This window comes from Gracilinanus agilis, chromosome 2, assembly GCF_016433145.1.
Source record: "Gracilinanus agilis isolate LMUSP501 chromosome 2, AgileGrace, whole genome shotgun sequence".
NCBI lineage: Eukaryota > Metazoa > Chordata > Mammalia > Didelphimorphia > Didelphidae > Gracilinanus > Gracilinanus agilis.
Genome location: NC_058131.1, coordinates 592,780,260 through 592,804,342, shown reverse-complemented (window position 1 = coordinate 592,804,342; position 24,083 = coordinate 592,780,260).

Sequence of the window (24,083 nt, the reverse complement as noted above, 5' to 3'; positions counted from 1 at the left end):
AATGAAGAATGTATAGGTGAGGATTACATGTAAATAGTTCCTCTTTGAATATGGCATGAACACATTTTATTTCACTTACACACGGAATGATTTAAAACCCTCCAAAATTCACATACCCTCTTCTTTAGTGTGGAGCTTCTAAGAAAGGATTAGGGAGCAAACACTCATTGCATTTTAACCAACTCCTTTGTTAAAAGCATCTTCTTCAATTCTTAGCAAGCAACAAGCCTAATTTGATAGAAGAGTAAAAGTGATTTTTTGCCATCTAGTAGAATCAGAAACTAAGACCCAGTTCCTCTGAGCTGCAAAAGAATAATCATATTTTGGAACATTGGTGCTGGATTATTCTTAAATTGTATTTCTAACTTTTAGTTATATATATATGTGTATATATATATATATATGTATACACACACACACACACATATATATATATGAAACTAGAGGGAAAAAAGAGATAATATTAAGAGAAATGGGAAACAGACAAAATGGAGTAAATTTATATTCTGTAAAGAAATGTGTGGGATGAAAAGGGGAGAAGATCAATAGACTGGAAAGGTAAAGAGGTTGGAGAGAGGAAATGCTTAATACTTAAGTGCATTGAAATTAACTTATAGAGGGAAGAATAATCAGATCTATTGGGGCTTGGAATTGATTCATGCCCTATAGAGAAGTAGAAGCATAACAAAAGGACTGGTGGGGAGGGAAGCAACACTAGGGAGGAAGAGGGCAGGGGGTAGCTTAAAAAGATCCTAAAGGAGAATAAGAGGGGAATAAGAACGGAGGGGGAGAAAGGGAAGTACAATAAGGGAGGGGATCAGGAGAACTGATTAAAAACAAAACACTGGTATAGAAGGAAATAGTGAAAGAAGAAAGGGCAGGACAAGGATAGAGAATCAAAATGTCTGGGAACACAAAGTTGATAATTATAACTTTGAATATGAATGAGATAAACTTGCCCATAAAACGGAAACAAATAGCAGAGAGAATTAGAAACCAAAATCCTACCATATGTTGTCTACAAGAAACATACATGAGACAGACAGACAGACAGACAGACATAGAGTAAAAATACAAGGCTGGAGCAAAATATATTTGGCTTCAACTGAGAAAAAGAAGGCAGGAGTTGCAATCATGATTTCTGACAGAGCCAAAGTAAAAATAGATCTGGTTGAAAGAGACAGGGAAGGTAATTCTGTCCTGAAAAAAGGCAGTGTAAACAATGAAGAAATATCAGTACTCAACATATATGTATCAAATAGTATAGCATCTAAATTTCAAAAGGAGAACCTGGCAGAGCTCAAGGAGGAAATAGATAATAAAACTAAACTAGTAGGAGACCTAAACCTTCTCCTATCAGATCTAGATAAATCAAACCAAAAAATAAATAAGAAAGAGATAAGAGAGGTGAATGAAATTCTAGAAAAATTAGTTAATAGATATATGGAGAAAAATAGAGACAAAAAAGAATATACCTTCTTTTCAGTAGCATGTAGAACATTCACAAAGATTGACCATGTACTAGGGCACAGAAATATGGCAAACAAATGCAAAAAAGCAGAAATAATAAATGCACCCTTATCAGATCATAACACAAAAAAATAGTTGTTAACAAGGATACATGGAGAGACAAACCAAAAACTAATTGGAAATTAAATAATATGATTCTCCAAAATGAGTTAATTAAAGAACAAATCATAGAAACAATTAATAATTTTATTGAAGAGAATGACAAGGATGAGACTTCTTACCAAAACCTATAGGATGCAGCCAAAGAAGTTCTAAGGAGAAAATTTATATCATCGAGTGCATATATTAACAAATTAGGGAGGGCAGAGGTTAATGAATTGGGCATACAAATTAAAAAACCAGAAAGCGAACAAATTAATAATCCCCAAATAAAAACAAAATTAGAAATGCTAAAAATCAAAGGAGAGATTAATAAAATTTAAAGTAAAGGAACTATTGAATGAATAAATAAGACTAGAAGGTGGTATTTTGAAAAACAAATAAAATTGAAAAAAATACTGGTAAATCTAATTTAAAAAAAGGAAAGAAGAAAACCAAATTAATAGTATCAAAAATGAAAAGGGAGACTTAACCTCTAATGAAGAGAAAATTAAGGGAATCATTAAAAACTATTTTTCCCAACTAAATGGCAATAAATATAGAAATCTAGGTGATATGGATGAATATTTACAAAAATCTAAATTGCCTACATTAACAGCAGAAGAAATAGAATACTAAAATAATCCCATATTAGAAAAAGAAACTGAACAAGCCATCAAAGAACTCCCTAAGAAAAAATTGCCAGGGCCTGATGGATTCACAAGTGAATTCTATCAAAGCTTCAAAGAACAACTAATCCCAATACTATACAAATTATTTGATAAAATAAGCAAAGAAGGGCCCTACCAAATTTCTTTTTATGACACTAATATGGTACTGATTCCAAAGCCCAGGCAGACCAAAAAACAGAGAAAGAAAACTATAGACCAGTGATTCCCAAAGTGGGTGCCACTACCCCCTGGTGGGTGCTGCAGAGATCCAGGGGGGCAGTGATGGCCACAGGTGCATTTGGGGGCAGTGAATAACTGGAAGGGGGTGTTGATAGTATATGACAGGTGGCGCTAAGTAATATTTCTTCTGGAAAAGGGGCGGTAGGCCAAAAAAGTTTGGTAACCATTGCTATAGACCAATCTCCCTAATGAACATAGATTCAAACATCTAAAATACAATACTAGCCAAAAGACTGCAGCAAGTGACCACGAAGTTTATCCATCATTATCAGGTGTGATTTATACCAGGAATGCAAGGATGGCTCAACATTAGGAAAACCATCTACATAATTGACCATATCTACAAGCTAACAAACAAAAATCACATGATTATCTCAATAGATGTTGAAAAAGCCTTTGACAAAATACAATATCCATTACCATTGAAAATATTAGAAACTAAGTGAATAGAATAACCTTTCTTAAAAATAATAAACAGTATATATCTAAAACCATTAACAAGCATTATATGCAATGGGGATAAATTAGAAGCCTTCTCAATAAGATCAGGTATGAAACAAGGATGCCCACCCATTATCACCTCTATTATTTAACATTGTACTAGAAACACTAGCAGTAACAATTAGAGAAGAAAAAGAAACTGAAGGTATTAAAATAGGCAATGAGGAGACTAAGCTATCACTCTTTGCAGATGATATGATGGTCTACTTAAAAAATTCTAAAGAATCAACTAAAAAGTTGGTAGAAATAATCAACAACTTCAGCAAAGTTGCAGGATACAAAATAAATGCACATTAATCATTAGCGTTTCTATATATCTCCAACACATCTCAACAGCAAAGATTAGAAAGAGAAACACCATTTAAAATCACCCTAGACAATATAAAATATTTATGAAACTACCTACCAAAACAAACACAGGAATTATATGAACACAAATACGAAACACTTTCCAAACACTTAAAACTAGATCTAAACAAATGGAAAAACATTGATTGCTCATGGGTAGGACGAGCTAACATAATAACAATGACCATTCTACCCAAATTAATTTACTTATTTAGTGCCATACCTATTAAACTACCAAGAAACTTTTTTAATGAATTAGAAAAACTATAACAAAGTTCATTTGGAAGAACAAAAGATCAAGAGTATCAAGGGAAATAATTGAAAAAAATGTGAAGGAAGGTGTCCTGGCAATACTAGTTATTAAACTATACTATACAGAGTGGTCATCAAAACAATATGGTACTGGCTAAGAGACAGAAGGGAGGATCAGTGGAATAGACTTGCAGTAATTGATGTCAGCAAGACAGTGTATGATAAACCCAAAGAACCCAATTTTGGGACAAAAATCCACTATTTGACAAAAACTGCTGGGAAAATTGGAAAACAATATGAGAGAGATTAGGTTTAGATTAACATCTCACACCCTACACCAAGATAAATTCAGAATGGTTGAATAGCTTGAATATAAAGAAGGAAACTATAAGTAAATTAGGGGAATACAAAATAGTATACTTGTCTGATCTCTGTGAAAGGAAAGATTTTAAAAACAAGTAAGAGTTAGAAAAAATTAGAAAATATAAAATTTAATTTTGATTACATTAAATTAAAAAGTTTTGTACAAACAAAAACAATGCAACTAAAATCATAAGGGAAACAACAAACTGGGAAAAAATTTTAATAACAAAAAACTCTGACAAATGTCTAATTCAATGATTCCCAAAGTCGGAGTCACCCTCCCCAGTGGGTGCTGCAGTGATCCAGGGTGGGAGGTGATGGCCACAGGTGCATTTGGCTGTGGTGAATAACTGTAAGGGGGTGGTGATAGTATGTGACAGGGGGCTCTAAGTAATATTTTTTCTGGAAAGGGAGTGGTAGGCCAAAAAATTTGGGAACCACTGGTCTAATTATTGAAATATTCAAGGAACTAAATCAATTCTACAAAAAACAAGCCATTTTCCAATTGATAAATGAGCAAGGGACATGAACAGGCAGTTTTCAGATAAAGAAATCAAAACTGTCAATAAGACATGAGAAAGTGTTCTAAATCTAATAATTAGAGAAATGAAAATCAAAACAACTCTGAGGTACCACTTCATATCTAGCAGATTGGCTAAAATGACAGCATGGGAGAGTAATGAATGTTGGAGGGGATGTGGCAAAATTGGGACATTGATGCATTGCTGGTGGATTTGTGAACCGATCCAACCATTCTGGATGGCAATTTGGAACTATGCCCAAAGAGCATTAAAAGAATGCCTGCCCTTTATCCAACCATACCATTGCTGGGTTTGTACCTCAAAGAGATCATAGGGAAAAAGACATGTACAAAAATATTTATAGCTGAGCTTTTTGTGGTGGCAAAAACCTGGAAAATGAGGGTATTTCTGTCAGTTCAGAAATAACTGAACAAATTGTGGTATTTGCTGGTGATGGAATACCACTGTGCTCAAAGGAATAATAAACTGAAGGAATTCCATGTGACCTGGAATGAGCTCCAGGAATTGATGCAGAGTGAAAGGACCAGAGCCAGAAGAACATTGTACACAGAGACTGATACACTGTGGTAAGATTGAATGTAATGGACTTCTGTAGTGGCAGCAATGCAATGACCCAGGACAACTCTGAGGGATTCATGGAAAAGAACACTACTCACATTCAGAGGAAGAACTGTGGGAGTTGAAACAGAAGAAAAACAACTGGTTGAAAACTTGGGTTGATGAGGACAAGATTTGAGAAGTAAACTCTAAACAACCACCCCAGTGCAACTATCAATAACATGAAAATAGGTCTTGATCGATGACACATGAAGAAACCAGTGGAAATGGTGTCAGCTGCAGGGTGGTGGCTTGGGGGGGTGGGCGGGGAAGGGGAGTGTTATAAACTGAATCATTTAAGTATGTGTGATATTGGAAATTTGGGAGTCCTTGAACTAATTTTGAGGTCCCTGATCTAAACTTCCTGTGGATGTTTAGGGGACTTGAAACTCCATTTCCCATGATTCCTGGTTTACATAAATGACATAGGAAATTACCTAATAACATAAACAGAAGGATAAATAGGAAATTCCAGGACTGGATTGCTCTCTTTTTGTGATTATGGAGGAGGAGCAGGTAAATGGCAGATCCCTTTAAATTAATTCAACAGGGACATGGCTTCATTTTTCTAAATGGCTTTCAATAAATCCTTTGAAACCATGATATTTTTAATTTTATCACTCTATATTAATTTTGTTTCTTACAATGGAAGAATTTTTTCTAAATAAAATAAAATAAAAAAAGAAAGTGGCATAAGTCAAAATTCCTCTGTGATATTCATCTTGCACAGTTCTTACATCTTTTGGAATCCTCTGCAACAAAGCTATATAACATGCTAGATAGGTAGTGTAGTACTGGACACTAAATTAGGAGAAATATGGCTTTGAATCCTGCTATAGAAGGCAGATAGAAACATCAATGGGCAGAGTAATAGAGTGAGTAAGCAATTATTTATCACTTAAAATGTGCCAGCCTCTTTTCTAATCATGGAGAATGAAACACACTAAAACAAGATATTCTCTGCCCTTCAGAAGCTTATTCTCTAAATTAGGAAGAGAGCACACAAAGGCAAACTGATTCTAGACAAGTTAACACATATAGATGTTTGATTTTATTCCTGGTGCCTACCCTTCCACTTCACAGTGTATGTTACTATAGAGTGCATTTTTTTCTGACCCCATTGTACTCCTTTTATTATATTTATCCATGTATGTGGTGCACTGCCCAAAGTGGAATATAATCTTCTTGGGGGTAGGAAGCAATAGAAAATACTTTAAAATGATTTAAATATTTGGCTCAAAGATCTTCTTCTGGTTCTTTTAATACTCCATTGATACCAGTGGGGAAAAATGGAGTGGTCCAAATATCATTCTTTACCTTTTACAACCAAGTAATTTCTTTTTCTATTCATATGATGCTATCTTTTATGCTGATAATTGAAAACAAATCCTAGTAGTGAAAAATGGGGCTTCATATTTTTTTATTTTTCTATTTTTTATCCTTTTTTATTTCTATTTCTATTTTTTCTATCATTTTTCTATTGTCTTAGTATACCTGAAGTTTTAATTTTTTTCCTGAAATAATATTAAATTATTTGCATTCATATAGCATCTCTAAGTGACTACTAACATTTAAAATATAAGCTTTTTGTGACAGTGAATGGTTTTATGTAACTTACAAGACAACAATATATATTCATATATCTATACATACACATATACATATATATTATATATATGTGCATGTGTGTGTGTATATATATATAAAGAATTATCTATGTTTTGGAAAAGAAAATAGTCTAAGTCTTTGTGGGGGCATAGCAATCTGTTAAAATTTCTATTCTCTGGTGAATTCCCAGAGAAATTCCATGATTTTCCATAATAGTAGAGCTGAAAAGATCAAAATCACTTCCTGTGTTGATTGTCTAAGTGTGGGTCTACTTTCAAAATAAAAGGTGACCTTTGATTGAGATCTCCCCCATTCTTCTAATGACAGGCTGTGGCTCTGAAATTCCACCAACTAGGTTCTGAACAGTGGTATGCCTCTACAAGAGGCAAAAGGGATGGTCAGCCTTTTCTTTGTCTAGTTGGAACCACATTTGAAAGAAAAACAAAACAAAACAAAACAAAACAAAACAAAACAAAATGCTAAGGGAAATAACCCTTCTACATTCTTTCCGGAAAGTGGATGATAAACTTTGTCTAGAAAAGATGCTTATGTTCAATAGAGTATCAACTATATTTCAGAAGTTTATTTTTTCCACTACCAAAATCTCTTAAAATATAAAAAAACACATAAGCATACATTAAGAAATAAACATAAAATAAGGACCTATATCTCATATTGTATATAATGTGCATAAAAATGTATTGTATATAAGTATAATGACATTATACATATAATATGCATATAATAATGTATATTATATGTAAGCATAATGACAATAATATACTTCCCCAAAAGGTTAAAATAAACCAAAAAAAATGAGGACTAGTGGAATAGATATTTTATTTCTATTTTATACCCACACTAACTGAACTCATATTCTACCACTCCTAGATAGCCTAGGCATGCCTTGGTGTTTTACCTCTAGTATCCTTCTGATGGTGACATGTCCTTTTCTCCAAGAAACCAATCTGTGGAAATTGTCTCCCAGGGGGAAGTTGACTCAGAAAGTCTGAACTTTTGAAATGCAGAAATGCATGAGGCTACTGCCAGGACCATAGACATCCATTTGTCAGGATCATTGTTAGTGGTAGCTAAAAAAAAAAAAAAGGAAGAAAGAAAAACTGGGAAAAGTGTAACAAGAAATGACTGAAAAAGTATTATTATTATTAAAAGTATCATATATACTTATTATTATTTCACCATAAAAGATAACAAATTTAAAGAAATCAGAGAAATGTGCTAAGCCTTGTATGACTATTTTACAGCTCTAAGGACACTTTTTTTTTTTTGATGGAAGTAGAACTGGTAAGAAATTTAATGAAAGATAAATGATTCTCTGAAATGCATAGCATTGATACATTATTTCCTCAAACTAAGCATGTTTTCTGTTTTCAAGAATTATCAAAATATTCCTCTTGAAAAATGCTTCTAGAAATCTTTCTAAACCTATCTAGCATAGTATATTTTTCTGAGATAATTACAAATCTTTAACTTGTGTTACCCCAGTGCTTTGTGACCATCTTTTCCTTTGACTTTACTTCTGGTCTTTAGAAAAGTTAACAGTTTTCAAAAACTATTAAGACCATAGCCATGTTCCTTTTATCTACATAAGTTCTTAGTTGCATCACATTTTTTTTATGTCACATATATGTTTTTGTTAAATAATCAAAGTGACCTTGTTTTTTTTAAACCCTTGCCTTCTGTCTTGGAATCAGTACTAAGCATTGGTTCTAAGGCGGAAGAGCTGTTGGAGTTGGGTAATTGAGGTTAAGGGGCTTGCCCAGGGATGCATAGCTAGGAAGTATATAAGATCAGATTTAAACCCAAGACCTTCTACCTATAGACCTTGCTCTCAGTCTGCTGAGTCACCTAGCTTCCCCATCATCATTGTTAGTAATATCACAATTTCCTTAGTCAGCCTTTTGCTTCTGATCAAGGTCAAATAGCCAGCTGGCCAGGAAAAGCCAAGTTGCTCAGACTTTGAGAATCTTCATCCCAATTTACACATTGATGAGTCAAGTCTATTTGAACAAGGCTATATTTCCCCCTCAGGTTTCTGGGGATACCATTGAAAGTTTGGGATGTGTTTTTCTAATGTTAAAGGTTCAAGCATCTATTCTACTATTCTTCCCTATAGAAATCTTAAAGTGATTAGTCCCCTAGGATCTTTTTTCCAGTTGCTTTCACTTAGCTCTCACAAAGGAATATTTCCTGAGGCAGTAGAGCAAAAACAGAAGTACAAAGTATTATTAGATTATAAAAGTGAAAATAAAAATATTGAACTATTAAAAAAAAACCCTAGCAATCGGTTTTATGAAAACACCAATATAAACCATTGGTTAAATTCTTATTTGAAAAAGAAAGAAGAAAAATCAAATTACTAGTATCAAAAATGAAAAGGATAATTTTCCACCAAGGAAGATGAAATTAAAGCAACTATTAGTAGATATTTCACCCAATGATATGCCAGCAAAGCTGACTATCTAAGTGAAATGGATGAATATTTATAAAAATATAAACTTCCCAGATTAAGAGAAGAGGAAATAGAACACTTAACTCTATCTTAGAAAAAGAAATTGAACATTCATAAATAAGGTCCCTAAGAAAAAATTCCTTATTTACACGTGGATTTACAAGCAAATTCTATAAAACTTTCAAGGAACAATTCATCCCAATACTATATAAACTATTTGAAAAAATAGGTAAAGAAGAATGCCTATCAAATTCATTTTATGACACAAATATGGTTTTGATACCTAACTTGAAGAGAGCAATAACTTCACATGTGTCATTGCTATATATTTGCTTGCTTTTTCAAGCAGAAAGGAGTTAGATGATTGAGAGGAGAATATTTAGAACTCAAAAATTTCAAAATGAATGTTAAAACTCTTTTACATATAATAGGGAAAATTTTAAAATAACAAGTAAAAAAGTATCTTTAAAAAATTTAGCTGACCACTGCATAACTGTCACAGCCCATCATGATTCCCAGAAAAGAGATGAAGAAGTACTACTCCTCTCCTTTTGGCAAGGAGGTAGGGGACTTCCGGTAAAGAATATTCTGTACACAGGCATATTCACTATGCCAATTGATTTTGCTGAATAATCATTTTTACCTGTAAAGGTCATTTATAAAGTTTTTATATGTAGTGGAGTGGGGTATATCTGGAAAAGATTATAATATAAATACAAAAGTCATTAAATTTTTTTTTACCAAAAAAAAACATACCTGTAGTCATTCTGAGTACAGGACTGAAAACGAATCTGTTCTTTATGAGAAATAATAAAATATAAATTTTAAAGATATATTCCCAAAGTCCAACCTTTATTATCTTAGGAGAGAAAGATTATTTTAGTTCAGGGTTCTTTTTTCCTTAAACATAAGGGGGAAAAGTCGACACCAAGAGTTTTTTTTTTCCAACAAAGATTTTGTGGTAGTTTGAAAAGTTCAAGAGTTTGTGGGCCTCTTTTCTTTGCCTGTACTGATCTGTCTGAACTGCTGACCTGCTTCCCCTTCAGCAGCAACTCTATGATTTATGAGGGCAATAAATAGGCTGAGCACTTTCCACATTCAAGGTAGCCTGCCTGGGTCCGGAAGAAACACAGAACTGTTTTCAAATTTTATTCACATGATAGATGTGGAAGCATATTCTTTGAAAAAGAGGACATTAGACCAGAAAGGATCTGTCTAGATTGTCACTATTAGTATTCAGAAGCCCTTCATTGGAGAGACATGACTGTGCTAACTACTGACTCTAGCATCCCCTTCACCCCCATATTTTGGGCAATCTAGAGAGGGAGGACAACAATAAACACAAGGCAGGAATAACACTGAAAAAAAATGAACATCTTCCAGTACTGTTCTTCCTTCCATTTAAAGTTTTTAAGGAATAAACATTTCAACCTTAACTTCATTACTTAAGTTTATATTTGTATTATTGGCACCTAGGTTAATGAAAAACCTTTGCTCAACCAAATAAGTATAATAAATTATCTCCAATCATTATTTACTTTAAAAGTATAAAAACTCAATCATTTAGCATCTATCCAAATGGCCCATGATTTGCTTGTCTTGCCTATAATTGATGCTGGAATGTTGTGGTCTTTACAATCAACTAGATCTCTAAATGAAGCAAACTCTTCTCACTGGCTATTTTGTAATGAACGTTTCATACTGGTAAGAATTGTCATTTTTTTTGTTTTCTTTATCTGAAAACAGTATTATATGTAAGTGGGCACCCAGTAATGGCTCTTAGGTGAAGCTAATTCATGTACACCAATTCTGTCCCCATTCCCCTTGTTTGATCCATTTCCTTTTTTTATAGGTGGAAAACCAGAAGAAAAAAAGCAACAGACTAAATAAACCATCTCAACCCCTGAGTCTAGATCTTCTGAATGACACATCTTTACTAATAACACACACACACACACACACACACACACACACACACACACACACACACACACATATATATATTTTCCACTGAGTATTTTTATTCCTGGCTAAACGTTCTTTATTTGTATCTGCTTCTAAGAAGGTTGTTTAACATTTGCTGCTATTCCCAATTATACCTGAAGAAGTGTTTTCACTCCACTTTAAATAATCTCTTACTCTTCCATTCTTAGGTAATTCATCATATTAATATCAAACTTAAGCACTGTATAATTAGAGAATTTTGTACCTTGGACTTCATCCCCCATAAGGCCTTCAGTATTTCCCAGAATTCTTTTTAATCTCACCACCACATTGCATAGTCATGTTTTGTATATAGTTGGCTATAACTCTACCTCTTTCTCTTTTTCCCCCCATGACCACAGCTTGGTTAGCTAGCTTTTTTGTTTTAGTTATTATTAATAAACATTATAAAATATAATAGTTATTGTATATTAATTTTAATCTTTACAACAGACTTTCAATTAATATAACTCACAATCACCCAGAATCTGTGAGCTCCCCTGCAATCCTCAGCTGCCTACATGAATGGTGATAATTATAAATAAATTATAAATAACTAAAAATAATAGCAGGTTAATACTATGACTCCCTCCCCCAGCAGTGTCATTAATTGATTACTGATTACTGAAAGTCCTTAGACTGCATTGTGTTCTTCATCCCATGATGCTCCTCTCCATGAGTTATTAGGGTTACAAGAAGACTATGAGTGTGTACTGGTCATTTCTTGACTTGCCTACATTAGAAAAGGAAGTGAAGATGATTGTATTGGCTAACAAAAATGGCAATTCAAGTTTGTTTGCTCTTGCCAGCCACAGCCTAATATAAAACGTCCCCCAACCTAGCAAGTGAATCATTTCCTTTCTCAAACTAATGTTGTCAGTAGGAAAGATCAAGTATATAACCTATGAAGGAAATGCAGACACATTTTTCATTAGCTTTAGTTTCTCTTCTTTTTTTATTGGTTGCTTTTATTTATTTAAAAATTTTTCCAGATCATATGTTGATGTAGTTTTCAATAATTGTTTTCTGACATTTTGGGATCTATGTTCTATTCTTCCTTTACTCCCTCCCCCATCTCTTTGTATATGGGTTGTACATATGTTATCATACTATATATATATATATATGTGTGTGTGTGTGTGTGTGTGTATGCGTATATATATATATATATATATATATATTTCCATGTTCATCATGTTGTGAAAAAAAGATGTATCAGACTAGAGAAAAATTTGTGGAGTAAAGAAAGCAAAGAATGGTATGCTTCAGTCTCCATTCACATTAGCTTAGTTTCTAGTAGAAATTCAGGTTTTCAGGAAAAGAAACCAGTAATTCCTTTTCTTTATTTATATTTCTGGAAAAATGATATTCACTAAAATATTTGCAGATTCCAAGCCTGCACCAGGGCCTGAAATCTTGAGGAATAAAATCAAGACAAATAGAACTTGGAGTGAAAGGAATTGAGTTGGAATTTTAGTTCTACCACCTATATGACTCAAACTCAATCAACTCCAATTTCCTCATTTCTAAAATGAAGGTCTTGAACTAAATTACTAAGGTCTATCCCAGATATTTATCTATATTTTTCTAAGACTGAAAATATCTATATTAGAAAACTACTTATTAAACCAGTATCTTCTACCTACTTCACAGTGACTGAATCCATTAGACTCCTACTGTACTTAGCAGACCCTTTTACCATTTAAGATGTATCAGTTTTAAGAGATTCACATTTCTCTGAGATTTTCTTTTCCTTAATTAATTTTGTTTCTTCCAAATTCATTCCTTGATACTTGATGCTTTCTTCACTCATTGATCTACTGGCAGCTTTCACAACTTTGTTTTATCACTTTCCACAAGGAAAACAAAGGTTTCCCTCTTTTCAGGGAAACTTATCTTTGGTAATTTGGTGAAATCATCTTTTCCCTTTTTCAGAAATGAACTTTTCTTTAAAGAAAAGGTTCTTCTAATAGGATACCTGTCCCCCAGAAAAGAATGATAAACGAATATAGGGGAAAGTTGCCAGGAGAAGAGCATGTAATGGTCACGTGAATTACAATAGTTTTATCATGAGTATGATTCATATGCTTAATAGAGAGTCCCTATGGACTGAGGATGAGAACATTAAATTTCATCCAGAGGTAATTTTAAAAAAATCTGCCCTAGAATAATTTTTATTTAACAAACAGTCTAAAAATAATTCACAGCCATATGGATTCTTTTTTCCATTTTTGTTCATCTAAAGGAAAAGTAAAAAGCAAATTTTATGCCACCTTATTTTTCATGTACCTAAATTGTTTTCTTTATTTCTCTTATCAAGTGAGGCAACCCTGAATATTCTAGTCCCTGGAGACATTTTTAAACAGCTAGGAAATTGCCTTTTAAAACTCATCCAATTCAAACCACGCTCATTTTGCAAGGTTTAAATAAGTCTCTTTCCATCGTTGCATGTTATAATTATGTCACCACATGCTATATAATTCTAATTAGATGATGATCGTATGCCATATATTAACATTAATTGTGTAATGAGACATAACCATATGTTTATGTATGGTTGTAATTATCATTTTTTAATTCTGAAAAAAGAAAACATTTGTAGCCTCATCTCTTAAAAGACAATGAACAGAGAATGCAAAAATTTGTTAGAATTCATATTTTTCAGTTATGAGTTCATCCTTTTAAGAAGAGAGAATGATTCTTTTAATGTAGTTAAACAAGCAAAGAGGAAAAAAAATCTTCTCTTGCCTCTAGTTTTGAAGAAGCTATCTAGATTTTTGTTTTGGTTTGGATTCGTGAATTAATCCATGTATGGAACCCCTGGTGTAGAAATTCTTTCCACTAAGCTAAATTGGCAATTCATCAGTATTTTATAGTACTGGCTATCTAGGCACTGAGAGATTATGACTCACGAATGGTCACGGAGTTTGTGTCAGACACAGAACTTGAATCCAAGTTTCCTTGACCCCAAGGTTGGTCCTCTCTTCATTACATCATTCAACTATTCAAAAATATAGATACCAGTTGAAAAATAAATGAAATGAGCATTCATTATTCGGGAAAAATTTCTTTTTTTACTCACTCATGGAAAGTAAACAAATGACTATTTTAAAAACTATTTGAAATTCTAATCTTTTCAGTTTGTTAAGGTCAAGGGCAAGTGATTGACAACATCCCCAAGTACCTAGAACAGGGCTAGATGCAAAACAGGTATTCAAAAAACACTTGCATATGAAGTAACTGTTTGAGAGTCAGGCACATATAATCCCTTTTGAGAAGCCACAGATAGACAAGGCAGAAAACAAGAGCATCTTTCCTTTGCAGTTTCAAGACACACCAGGGACATGTGGAAATATAAGTATGATTATAGTCTAGTTTGGGGAAAGGCTAGTGTTGAGTGAATGTGTGAGAGGAGTTGTGGAGAGGGCCTATTGTACCCTATTGGCATTCAGGTCTCAGAGCTGCTGCTTTGGTCATTTTGCTTCTCTTTCTTCCTAAGGCGTTTTCAAAATCGATTATGAATCTGTCATAGCCACAAACCCTGGGAATGTTGTGGATGAAGCTGATGGACCCTCTGCTCAAACAGACATAAATAAGTTCAATAAAGTAGAGATTCTGGGAACAAGGTATATCTTTCTATATTGCCTAGAGTAGCTTGTGAATGGTCAGGAGAATCCATTGGAAAATATTTTAGGTAATACAATTATTTCTTATTCAGTTGCTAATTTCCTATCTGAAGATGTTTTTCATTCTTTAAAGGGTTGCTATTAATGATAAGACAAAAACAGGAAATTCCTGCAGGAGGTATGTATGCCTCCAACAATTGTTGCCATATTACATTAGAATAAAAGAAATTGCAAAATGCCATGGAACACCTCAAGATAATTAACTCAAGGAACACAGAAGAGAGGAAAATATACTTGACCAAAAGTCAAGTATATTTTGATGTTTAATTATTCCACTTAAGTTTCAGGGGAAAGTGAGAAACCGTTATTTAAATGATACAAACACAACCTTATTATGCTTTTTAAAATGTAGATAGATGTTCATTCTTTTAAGGAAATATCATATACTGTCCATATTTGATAACTTAGTGCCATTTTTCTTTAAAGACCTGCTTTTGTGAACTTCTAGATTCAGACCGGATGATAGCTATTTCTTTTTCTGTTTACTTATAGGAAAGTAATTGCTTTTGACACTTCATTTGTAAGGTTGTCAGACATGATCACATTATATCTTTCTCTCTTTTTTTTGTCCTTGTCTTGCTAAAATCTCCTAGTTATTTGCTTCTTAGTCATTCTAGAGCCACGAAACAAACCTGTTTCAAGTCTAGTTTGATTTTCATTTTAAGATTATATGTCTTGACATATATATATATATATATATATACATACATATATATATAAATGTGTACATAGTATATATATATATTGAGATACATACATATAACCTTATACATAATGTGCATACATACATATATATTTGCAGGTATATATTTGTTAACACATTGTATTCCTATAACATAGTTTGTTCAGACATTCTCCAATTGATGATCCTCTTGCTTTTCAGCAATTTGCCAATAATGAAAAAAAAGAGTTGATGTGCATGTGTGTGTATGTGTGTGTGTGTGTGTGTGTGTGTGTGAGAGAGAGAGAGAGAGAGACAGACAGACAGACAGACAGACAGACAGACAGAGACACAGAGAGAGAGAGAGAGAGAGAGACAGAGAGAGAGACAGAGAGAGAGAGTTTGCAGATATAGGTCCTTTCTCTCCTCCATTTGTCTGGGTTATAGATCTTCTTTATTGCTAAGTCACAAGACATTCAAAAGTTAGTGATTTGGGGGAATGGGAGTAAGTAATAGTTCCAAACTGCTTTCCCAAAGAGCTAAACCAATTTAAAGATACTTCAACAATGCATTTAAATTCTTATCTTATTACAACTCTTTCAACAATTATCATCCTTGCCATTCTGATAAGTGTGAGATAGAACCTCAGACTTGCCTTATAATATATACATTAGGTCATTAAGTTAATAATTGTATTTATTATTAATAAGTAAAATATTTTATAATAAATAAAATTAATATAATATAAATATATGTTATATATATATATTTGACATATTTGATCATTAATGTTTTAGAATATTTTTTGAATAATTGTTGATAATCTTGGAATTCTTCCTTTGAAAATTTCCTCTTCATGTCCATGACTAATCATTTTTCTACTGGGAAATGGTTTGATGAAATAGAATATTCCAGAATTCATATAATGTAAGAGCTGGCAAGGACTCTTTAAAACCAAATCTTCTTTCAGATAAAGCAACTAAAAGTACTATGACTAGTCCCAGTTTTTACCAGAATTCATTATATAATGGTTTGTTATAATATCTTCTCATCAATTTTTGAGGAAATAATTTATGTGTTTAGAATTGGGGATGAATGATAACTGTGCTTCTATTTCCCTGATAAAATTTAAATGCGTTGAGAAAAAGCATGGTAGCCTCATTTTCAGTTTGTATTATATGTTGGACTAGAGAGCACAGATGAATCAAGTGCTGCTAGGGGGACCTTTACTGTTTTGACATTTGCTTCTTCCACCTGGAACAGAAACTGCAAAAATAGCCTTGCTTGTAGCCATCAATATTTTCATTTTGGGGTCCAAATGATATTATAAGGAACAATTTGAAATTGACTCTAGTTCATTATTAAAGGAATACTGCAAAGGTTTTGTTTGATTTCTCCAAATAGGTAATTAATGCTTTCATTCTTTAGTTCTCCACTAGACTGGCATATTATAGAATCAATAATATCAACCATTGATCTTTCAGGTGGCTAAACCATGAATTCAATTTTAAAAAATTTTCCAGATTGGTGAATTCTAGTTCATATTTTACACCACAGTTCACAATATCTTGGCTCTCACACCTGTTGAATCCCAAGTACAAAATATTTAGAAGTAATACTATAACTTGAAGAAGAACTAGGAGCTAGGAGAATCATAAAAGAGATGGCATCTGAGTTAAGTTTTAGGGACAACCTGTGTAAAAAAAGACATGAAGACAAAAGAGGCAATGCCTTATTCAAGGAATATTAAATAAACCTATTTGGATAAAAGAGAGAGTGAAAGGGAATAGTGGCCTTGGTCTAAGTTCACTTTCAGAAGTGGTATGAAGGACCCAGGCAATTTCTGCTTATTCATGAAGGTTACCACCAACAGGTTACACAAGAACTAAGGAAGCTGGAAAGAAAAGAAAGAAGATCTGACAATCAGAGAAGGTTTTGACTCTACCAAGAGTATCATCATAAAGAACTATAAAGATGTCTGATGCTTTAATAGTCCTCTTTGCATTTCTTCTTATACTTACCACCTCTTGAAAGTACACCTCCAAGAATAACAGTTAAAATGACTCTATTTAGATTTTTGTTATTTGCACATCAAAGTGACTTTGGATCATTTATTGTTTTAGGGGTATTCTCTGCTTCATCCGTCTCCATCTCAGTCAGAAATAAGGGGACTCATTTATAATAACAATATTAACATATTTATAGAGCTTTTGATCTTCAAATCACTTTATGGACAAGAGCAAATTAATCTTCCCAGAGCCCTTGTGAGGCAGGTAGAGTCATTTTAATAGATGGGGGACTGATGCTGACTAAGTGACTTGCCAGAGACTATGAGGGATCTGATAACAGAGTCACCAGTATTTTGGCACTTTTCTCAGGAGGAGCCCCACATGCTGCCCCTCTCAACTCAAAGGATTCCAGTTCAAAGGATTGCCAGATGAGCTCCAGATGCTCATGTTAATATTTAATCAAGCAAACCTCCACTCAACACCTACTGCATGTTCGGCACTCTACTATATTCTCTTAGGAATGTGCAAGAAGCTTTTAATTTGTCCTCAATCTTCAAGGAGCTAACAGTCTAAGAGAGAAAAATAGCTGTGTGGCACAGTTGATAGAACTCTAGACCTGGAGTCCAAAAGAACTGAGTTCAAATCCTTCATTAGATATTTACTAGTTGTGTGAGGAGCAGCTAGATGGTATAGTGGACAGAGAGCTAGACCAGGAGTCAGGAAATCTAATCTTCCTAAATTAAAATCTGGTCTCAGAAATGTATTAGCTTTGTGACCATGGGCAAGTCACAACTCCATTTGCCTCAGTTTCCTTATCTATATAACGAGCTTGATAGGAAATAACAAACCATTTCAGTATATTTGCCAAGAAAACCTCAAGAAGGTCGTGAAGAATTGGGCTCAACTGTATAGCAATTAAATATTTCACTGTAATACATCACATAACATACCTCAGCCTCAGTTTCCTTATCTGTAAGATATATCTATCTCACAGAAAAGACTCAAAGTAAAACTTAAAATATGGATGTTCTTTGTAGTCTACTTCCATGAAATGCTTTTTCCCAATAAAGGTTTATTGATAGAGTGAGTGAGCCTTAGACATCAAAGAATTACAGAACCTCAGAGCCAGAGGTTACCTTAGAGACCATCTAGGCCTACCTACAAGAAAAAAAATCCTCCTTACAGCAGATATCCAAACTAGTAATCTAGCTTTTGCTTGAAGATATCCATAAAGGTAGATTCTCACTTCTTCCTGAGGTTGCACATTCCACTTGAAAAAATTTTAATTTAATTTTAATTTTTATAAATATAATTTTGATATAATTTTAATAATTGTTTTCTGACATTTTAAAATCTATCTCCTTCCTTCATATGCCTCTCCCTCTCCAAGAAGGCAAGTAATACACACATTATCATACAATATATATTTCTATCTTCATTATGTTGTGAAAGAAGATACATATATCACTTATATTAGAAAAAAATTAGGAAGAAAATGAAATGAAGAATGGTATGCTTCAATCTGCATTCAGATGCTGTCAGTTCCTTCCATGGTGGTGGATTGACTTTTTTTTATCATGAATTCTAGGATTATCTTGAATCCTTGCATTGGTGATAATAGTTAAGTAATTCACAATTGATCATCATACATTATTGCTGTTATTGTGTACAAAATTCTCATGGTTCTGCTCACTTCACTTCACAGCATTTCACTTATGTCTTTCCAGGTTCTATTTTTTATGATTGTCTTGTTCATCATTTCTTATGGCACAATGGTGTTCCATTATGATCATATACCACAACTTGTTTAGCCATTTCCCAACTGATGGATATCCCTTCAGTTTCCAGGTCTTCCCCACCACAAAATGAATGCTATGCATATCTTTTTACAAGTAGGTCCTTTTCCATTATCTCTAATCTCTTTGGGCTACAGACCCAGTTGTGGTATTGCTGAGACAAAGGATGTCCACAGTTTGACGATCTTTGGAGCATGGTTCCAAAATGCACTCCAAAATAGTTATATCAATTCACAGCTCCACCAATAGTGTATTACTGCCCTACATACCTTCCAATATTAATTATTTTCCTTTTTCATTAAATTAGCTAGTGTGATAGGTGTGAGCTGGTACCACAAAGATGTTTTAATTTGCATTTTTCTAATTAATAGTGACAGAACATTTTTTCATATGACTAAAATAGTTTTATTTTCTTTTTCTAAGAATTCCTTCTTCATATTCTTTGACTATTTTTCAATTGGGGAATGCTTTGTTTCTTAAACTTTGTCCCAGTTCTCCATATATTTGAGAAATGAGACCTTTGTCAGAGACATCTACTATAACATTTCCCCTAATTTTGTTGTTTTCCTTCTACTCTTAGTTGCATTGGTTTTGTTTGTTCAAGACTTTTTTAATTTAAAGTAGTCAAAGTCATCTATTTTGCATTTTGTAATATTCTCTGTCTTGTTTGGACATAAATTCTTCCCTTACTTATATATGGTGCCCATTCCTCTTTGAGATGTCTCTAATTATTAGGAAAGTGTTCTTGATATCAAGCTTCCATTTACATAGCAGCAAGTGACAACCATTGATGCAAGTTTTCTCCTCTGGAGCAAAACAAAACAAAATGAACCCATCTTTCTTTGTGACATCCTTTCAGATATCTGAGGACCCCTATGATCTTCTTGTTATGCTTTCTTTTCCCCAGATAAATCATCTCTAGCTCTTTTAAATGATACATGGTATACCTTGAAAGTCTTTCACTTTTACTGGTTTCCCTTCTCTGGATGTTCTCTTGTTTATCTATTCTCATCTTTTAGCATGATGAGTAACTAAGCACAGCACTAAAGGTATGGTCTGAGAAGAGCAGAGCACAGCAAGCTCATGCTTTCACTAGCCTTGCATAATCTCTTTCAAAGAATCATATTTATACTCATTTTCTGGGCAACCATATCATACTGTTGTTTTATATGGATATAGTACACTAAATCCTTTTAAATGGCATACTCCCTACTTGCCCCTCCTTTCTTTACAAACACCTTTTACCTGAAATTCTGATTTTTCATATTTCTTTCTGTAGATAGAGAATGCAGAATTCTCATTTCCCACTTGACTGTGCTACTTAGGGAATTGTCTGGATCATTTTTCACCATGCCTTCAAGTCAGATGCCTTCTTTTTCCCCTCACACTCCTTATAAGTCCAACCCCCTCATCTAATCTACTGCTCAGCTTCTTTTTATGTGTTGTCTTCCACTATTAGATGATAAGCTCCAGAGCACAGAGACTGTCTTTCTTTTTTTTCTATTTGTAACCCCACTATTTAGCACATAGTAGGCACTAGATAAGTGTTTATTGATTGATTGGTGCATGCAATTTATAACTTTAGCTTGAAATCTCTCCTAGCTCAATTGTCCTTTCTTCCTATAGTAACAAAGTTTCTCACTCAAATGTGACCTCTACAAAGTCTTTTTCACAGTAATAATAAGGACTAGGCAAGATGTACTTTGCTAAAATAGAATATCTATTTACCATTCACTTTTAGGGGTTTATTTTTATGGGAAGCGAAAATAAATTATATTATGAAATCAATTCTTTTTTTACACCTTGAGCATTTTGAATTGGTGACATTTTATTGCAGAGAACTTACCTTTTCAGGATGTCTTATCATTCATTTTCTATGTCTAGACCATTGTCTTCATTTAAGCTATTCAGTGCTTACCTTCTATATGAGCTCATTGAGGGCAGAGATGGTACCATTTCTGTCTTTATTTGCCCAGCAGCTAGCATACTTTCTGGGGCATATAAAGTACTTAGAAATTATTGATATGTAAGAAACAGGATATGAATTACAAAGTATAGTGCAATAGGACAACTTTTTTGGTTTGTAGTCAGAGGACATATATTTGAATCATGGCTTTGCCTTTATTACTTAATTTTCTCATTTATGAATTAAGGGAGGATCCATGTTGTGAAACTATGGTACATGTGCCAGGGTGGGGCTGCTCCCTTCCCCCTCTCCACAGATGCCTGAGGACATTTCTCACTTCACCCACCCTTCTTTCCAGCAGCCCAATGGGAGCACTTTCCCCCACCCAATCCTGGGTAAGATTGGGGGCTCACATGTGGAACAGCATGAGGGTTGCAATTTAGGCACTCAGTCTCTAAAAAGTTCATTATCATTGAATTATATGATCACAAACATCCTTTCTGGTTCTAAGTATGAGATTATAGTACAAAAATAAATGATATTATAGTGACTTCAAGAAATATGCAAACTGTATTTATTGAACCAACTGTCTCCTACCTTATAAAATGCATATGACACATTTTAAGACTCTAGTCTTTGCTATAGATATTTCCAAATATAATTCCAAAGAAATTAGAAAACAATATAGCAGTTAAGAACTAATGGAACAAGTTGTAGACAGACAAGCATGTAGATTGTCTGTACTTCAATGGTGTGTACCCTTTGGTCAAGACTGGTGCTTTTTTTGCTTATACATAAGAGACCTGAGGAGGACAAAATCAGCCACTTATACAGGGCATAAAAATGTAGAAATGTTCCAAGGAGCCTGATTGAATTGAACATATGCTGGAGCCATGGAAAATAATCTTCATGAGGATGGAGAATCTTGAACCTCACAAAAGACTACAGTTATTTTCATGTGTCTGCATGCTCTTATTTAAAAATAAATAAATAAAACAAAAAAATTCTATTGCCATGGAATTCCAGGGCGCAGAGGAATTAGTTTCATAATTCACAGCCAACTATTCATTTTTCCTGTAATATTTTATTTTTGTTTAGTTGTTTTTAGACATGTCCAACTCTTAAACACCTATTTTGGAGTTTTCCTGGCAAAGACACTAGAGTGGTTTGCCATTTCCTTTTCCAGCTCATTCTATAAATGAGGAAACCAAGGCAAACATGGTTAAGTGACTTGCCCACTGTCACACAGCTTGTAAGTGTCTGTGGCCAGATTTGAATTCAGATTTTCCTAACCAGGCCTGGCACTCTTTCTACTACATCATCTACCTACTGTTATATCCTACCATATACCTTTAGGGTTTGCTTATTGAAGAGTTGCCACCAAGTAAATTTGTATGCATTGTTAGAAAACCTTCCTACCAACTAGAGTAGTGGGAAGTAGTAATCCAAACTGGTTACAGTAGGAAAACCTGTTATTTAAATGAGGAAAAATAAAGATTGACAATTCTAAAAATTCAGAGACTTTGTTGTATGCTTTTTTCATTTGTATCTAATAAAAGCAATACTAAGAATGGCTCAAATTTTTATCATATTTGCAAAGTACTTTCAACACAATGACCTGGGAGGTCAATGACATTAAGTATATTACTACTATTTGAGAGATATGGATTCTGGAGTTAAAAGAGGATGTAATAATTTAAATTACAAACACTTAGGTAGAACTAGAGCTTGAATCAAAGCCAGGTTGTCTGACTTAAAGCTATATTTTCTCTTCTCTTAATATATGTTGCCTCGCATGTCTATGTATCTGAAATAAGATTTGATATTAATGAAAAACTTGGTTTTTCCAACTTTTCTTGAAGACTTAGAAATCCTTCCCCTATTACTTAGAGCATTTTCCCAGTGAGTTCTGAGTAACTGGGATGACAGAAACAATTGGATTTTCCCATTTTAAAATTCTATATCCAGAATGGAACGATTAATTTAAACGAGTCTGCTCTCTCTCACAGCATAGCCCTTTTAGCCAACTTATTGCTATCAATTCTATGTGATCCCGTTGTGACAAAAAATATCATGTCAATTTCCTTTTATCTAGTCAATTTCATTTAGACCTTGTAAATCTAATAAAATCCATCTGACAGATCAAGCCAATCATGGCCCTATTTGATTTGCATTAGAAATTTGTTTGTCTTCTATGCCATATCAATTCCAAAACAAATCAAAGCAGAGAATGATGGAAGCTCAGAGTTAAAAGTAGAAAAAAAAATCTTTGAAATTATCTGTTGCCATAATCAGGAATCATTTGAGTAGGAAGAAGGTACCTGCTGCCATTACCCTAAGTAGGGAAACAACCATTCTCCCACTCCCCAGTTATCAATAGGAAACGAATAAATACAGAAAGATACCAGTGGGTTTGGGCAAGCACTCTTAAACCATCCCCAGTGCCATGACTATAGAGATGAGTGTGTCAAGATGAGGGATAGTATGTTCTAGGTGAGGGCTTATCAGGCAAAGCAGTGCAGCATTGTGGACTATAGTTATGTAGGTGACTTTTTCCTATATTGTGTGTTTGTCCCTGAAAAAATCTTATGAGTTATGATAGTCTTTAAATGTAATGGGGGAGAATCCTGGAGTACAGTAGAAACCTGTATTCTGGTTATTTTCTGAATGGCATGGACCTTGATGACCTAGCGCAGCAACTCCTGAATGGTTTTTAGTGATGGGCATTTTATCAAAAAGGACTGGCCACCAAGTAAGAATATGTCCTGAATCTATGAATAATCATCTTCCCCTTCTTTCACTGATGACCATTTGAGAGATTCCAAATGATCTCCACAAG